Source organism: Dermacentor andersoni, chromosome 3, assembly GCF_023375885.2.
Source record: "Dermacentor andersoni chromosome 3, qqDerAnde1_hic_scaffold, whole genome shotgun sequence".
Taxonomy (NCBI): domain Eukaryota; kingdom Metazoa; phylum Arthropoda; class Arachnida; order Ixodida; family Ixodidae; genus Dermacentor; species Dermacentor andersoni.
In genome coordinates, this window is record NC_092816.1 from 57,052,760 (window position 1) to 57,057,573 (window position 4,814).

At 46.6% G+C, this 4,814-nt stretch overlaps 1 long non-coding RNA gene across 1 annotated transcript; it reads left to right on the plus strand.

Annotated features, from left to right (window-relative positions):
* The first annotated feature begins 1,465 nt into the window (after window positions 1-1,465).
* LOC126547610 (uncharacterized) lies at window positions 1,466-3,634 on the plus strand. The gene is made up of 2 exons (XR_007602742.2): window positions 1,466-2,873; window positions 3,512-3,634. It is a non-coding gene; the product is annotated as an uncharacterized lncRNA (long non-coding RNA).
* The last annotated feature ends 1,180 nt before the right edge of the window (window positions 3,635-4,814 follow it).

Below are 4,814 nucleotides of genomic sequence, written 5' to 3' on the forward strand. Positions count from 1 at the left end.
CCTTAAACGCATGCATTATAGCTTTATGGAGAGCTTTCCTCCTGACTCATCGTATAACACGGCAGGGTGAGCCCGCACTTTGAGAAACTTCTCACCTAAGCGAAGCTTCTCCCAGGTGAGGTGCAATTAGACCTCCTTCCGTGCTTTTGCAAGCACTTCATGAAGACCCAGTGCCTGTCCCCTGAAAACTTCATCATAGCATGCCAACCGAACTTGGTATGAGTACTCGACAAGGAGAAGCATGAACTGGTTGATCGCCTGCTTAGGCAATAGGTGCAAGAAGCAGACAGTTTGAAATGGTACATCTGGAAGGCCAAAGAGACTAGCTATCCATTGAAGGAGAGCTGTGGAAAGCAAACACTGCGAAAAGATATGAACCGTATCTTCATGTCCACTACAAAAAAAAAAAAAAAAGGGGGGGGGACACCCCACGAGTTGGGGTGGCTGTGAAACATCTGCATCTAATGGGCAGACAGCCACGCACTAGGTTGTGCATGAACATAGCTTGCCTAGCATCAAGAAAGCTGACTATTATGAGAGAGAGAGAGAGAGAGAGAAGGATGCATAGAAAGGCAAGGAGGTTAACCAGAGGCAGTTCCGGTTGGCTACCCTGCACGGGGGGAAGTGTGAAGGGAGATAAAAAGAGAAAGAGAGCGGAAGGGGGAGATAGAGAGAAATAGAGACAAGCACAAACAAACCACGTGCACTACAGAGCGGTAGGGGGCGGCGTTCTTACAGTCTATTGTGAAGACCCGCAGACCGCAGGAACCTTAATAACATGAGTAAGGCCTTCAGCGTGGATGTTCTGTGGGAGTACTGCCCTAAAGCTTTGAGTTCTAATAGTGGACGATTGTCCAACTGGTCCAGTACTCTGCACAGCGCTTGTCTCTGGGCACTATATCGCAGGCAGACACAGATAATATGTGTGAGCGTCTCATCGATGTTGCATGTGGCGCACGTGGGGCTGTTAGCCATTCCAGTAAGGAAAGCATATGACTTCGTAAATGCAACGCCTAGCCACAGACTGTACAGCATGGTCTGTTCACGTCGTGGTAACCCAGGCGATAGGTGCATCCAAGACAACGGAGACAACGAACACAAACGACACATGGTGAAAGCGTTCGAGTCCCACAGAGGCAAAGTACATTCACGGGGCATCAATCGCAGCCCAGACGCAGCGTCTGTTCGCGAAAGCGGAATCAAGACACGTTGACCACTTTCATGTGTAGATCGGGTGGCTTCGTCGGCGTGGTCATTCCCGCTGATGCTGCAATGGCCTGGAAGCCAATGAAAGACTATGTTGTCATGGCTGCGATGATACATGCATCGAATTTTTGAGGCCAGTTGTTCATTGGGTCCGTGGTGCATTGGGCTTTGTATGCACTGAAGGGGCTGGCTTGGAGTCACTAAAGACTGTCTGTTGCGGTAGTGGTTCCTGATTAATGAGTTTCCACCCAGGTGAAAATATTCAACTGGAATCCAACTGGTTCCAACTGGTATTGACTGGGACCAACTGGTTCCAGTAGGAAACCAACTGGTCCCAGTTACAGGTCAACTGGTCCCAGTTAGAAACCAACTGGGATGCAACTGGTTCCAGTTGGGATCCAACTGGAATCATCTCCAGTTGTACTGGAAGCAAATGGTCCCAGTTGGGATGCAACTGGAACGCAACTGGAACCATTACCAGTTGTACTGGAAGCAAATGGTCCCAGTTGGGATCCAACTGGAACCTGAACCAGCTGTACTGGAAGCAAGTGGTTCCATTTGGATTCCAACTGGAACTTTGACCAGTTGTATAGTAGCAACTGCTAGTAGTTGGGATCTGTACTCGTACAACTGTTAACATAAAAAAGTTAAGCGATATAATGCTGCAACGAGGGGTACATTAGAGATGGATTTTAACCGACACACGATTTATATATATGGATAACTGAATCGTGCAGGATCCTGTTGCGTAAATGTGGAGCACATTGCCTTGACACGTACGCGTGCTTTAGTTTCAGCGCACTAAATTTGTGAATGTTGGCCCTAATCTTTAGTTGTCCACAGAGGCATATTGGTTCGTCTCATGACGTTACCGCTGCGTGCCTGACCGACACCGCGGTGCTATTGTAGTGTTGCACCAACTTTGTGCCACTGACGTTGTTGCCTAGCTAAGCGCTAGTGAGCTGTATGGCATTTGGTGGAAACAACTGGTGTTTGCAGCACGGCGGTTACTTCCCTACGAGAAAAGAAAAAAAAAAAAGAAAATGCTCCGCAGCGCATAGAGCTACACAACGCACGCTTACTACGCGTCCCATGGTTAGACTAGTACACTCTTCCACACGGTGAAAGAATATTATCATATTATGATGCTTACACCGACCGTGCTCTACCATGACCACAACAACCGCCATGTTGAAAAGAAAAACATTTTAGTTGCGTATCTTCTCATGATCGGCTGAAACCTCTATGGCTCAAACAATAATAATCATATAGCAAGAAATTTAAATTATGTCAAATAAAAGTGAAATAAAATTGTTACCTCACATAGATAGCGTATTATTTATTAATAGCGAGAAACTTCACAAATACGAAACTGTGGAAACGTGACGGCGTAGTTCGGCAGCCATATTAACAGCGAGCTGTTCGAGCGAGGCATGGAGCGAAGCGTGCGCGGTTGTGAAGATTTTTCTAGAGGAACCTGTGGTGTCATTGCCTGCGTAACCTCATTTAAGTAGTATTAGTGTTGGACATTTTCACCCTTGGAAGACGGCATGATTACAGGCCAATGGATGGCACCTGCTTTTAACACCGACTACGCGGCTTTGTGGACCCATCGTGTGTGGAATGACGTGCGCACTTTTCCCTGCTCTTGATTCTGCCATTTGGAGGTAATTATATATTGAACTTATTTATGTTTCTAGTGCAAGTGGTTCTTTATCACAAAGGTGTCAATACTGCAGTACATTGTCGTTGACTCGAGTGTTCTACTACGTGACGTTTGCATGTACACATCAATGCTTGCGAGCTTGGTGCTTGTTTTTGAGCCCGAGTCAAACGCGTAGGGTTTTTTTGTTTTTTTCATATAACTTGTCGAAGGTTCTGGCGTAAACGATGGTGCCCGCATTACTTCCAGAAAGTACTACACAATTCGTGTCGCGCATACAATCTGATTACCCTAGGTTAGGCGATAACATATATACAGTACAACAAATAGAATCAACGATAACATTCGAGTAAGTTACAGCCATGCAGGTGCGCCTTGCGCAGAGCGATAAACTTAAGTGGTCAGTGGGTGAGTGCAGTTACCGAGAAAAGTTAACGTGTCAATACGAACCAGTGTCGTGCAAGGCTTGTGCTTTGAATAGCACATAGAAGTATTAAGCGTATACTGGCGCGCACCTGTAGCTCAGCCTAACGTGTAAAAGAAGCGCATACACTACTGATACACGTCTGTATGATGTATAAGTAGAATTGCTTGTATGAAGTGGTTGCCTTTTTACTGAATGCATATAAATATTTCTTTCAGATGGTGATGTGCAAGAGTTACGAAATGTGTAAACGTGTGCAAGGTCATCAAGGGAGCATTCAAGACGTTTCATCGCTAAACACAAGCTCAAGTGTTCTAATAAATGTCAAATTTCAACACCAAGCTGCTTTGGCTGCGTAAAGTTCACTGAACCGGCTGGTTCTTTGCGACACACGATGGCAACCACAAAAAGCAAACAAGCTATGGCCAGCTTGAATCCCAGTATGTAAACGTTTACCAGTGGTTCCTGCTGGCCATGGCTCACTATCCCTGTTGCACAATCGATGCCAGTTGCAATAGGAACTGGAACCTGCTCCGATGTGGACCAACTGGGACCAGTTGCAAAGGGGCCAACTGGGACCAGTTGCAATGGGAACCAACTGGGACCAGTTGCAATGGGGACCAACTGGGACCAGTTGCAATGGGGATCAACTGGGACCAGTTGCAACGGGGATCAACTGGGACCAGTTGCAATGGGGACCAACTGGGAATTGTTCCATAAACCAGTTGAACTGGAACCAGTTGCATTCCCAGTTGGAAATTTTCACCTGGGCAGCTTGGCCTGTGGAAGGATAGATCATACCATTGACTATGCGAAGGGACACCTCGTGTTAGGATATCAACTAATTCCTGAATTGGAATGGAAACTACATTGATCCCGGGATGGACGTTGCGGAGGCGTACCAGAGAGTTGGCAGTCATCGCATAGAAGGATGAAGGCGATCCTGAACGAGGCACACGTTGGGAGAATGTGCTTTGCGAAAACAAACGGAGCAAAGTGCTAAAATAAAAAGGAGGTAAAGCTTCGAGTCAAGATCTCGAGCATATCCAAGTTATCAGCTATCTGTGTCCACCTGACATGTAGTAAGCCGATGATGCCCAGGTCAGCAATTATGCGTCCTCCCTTATCCTTGGATAACTTGAGCACCTGCCGAGCCACACAGCCAGTAGACTTTTTTCTAAAGAAACTGAAAGAGGACCCCCTCCAAGATAAGCTGAGTTAGGATTGGAACTGGAGACACATGTGCATGGAACATACGTAAGGACGGAAAAGACTGGTTGAGGTTTAACTCTTGTAAACCTAGTCATCACAAGCGAAAGGTCTGTTTGGCTTGGTTTTGCAAAGACTATGCACACAAAGTTAGGCCACAGTCCAATCCACACACGTTACACACACTGCCAACAACATATGTTGTCTGTGAAGTCGCGGTGAAACCAGGCCGTCGCATTTGAGTTTGCCACCAGGCAAAGGGTGTGGTTCGTGAAACATTCAGTGTGGGTGCTGTTGCTTGTATCGACAGCT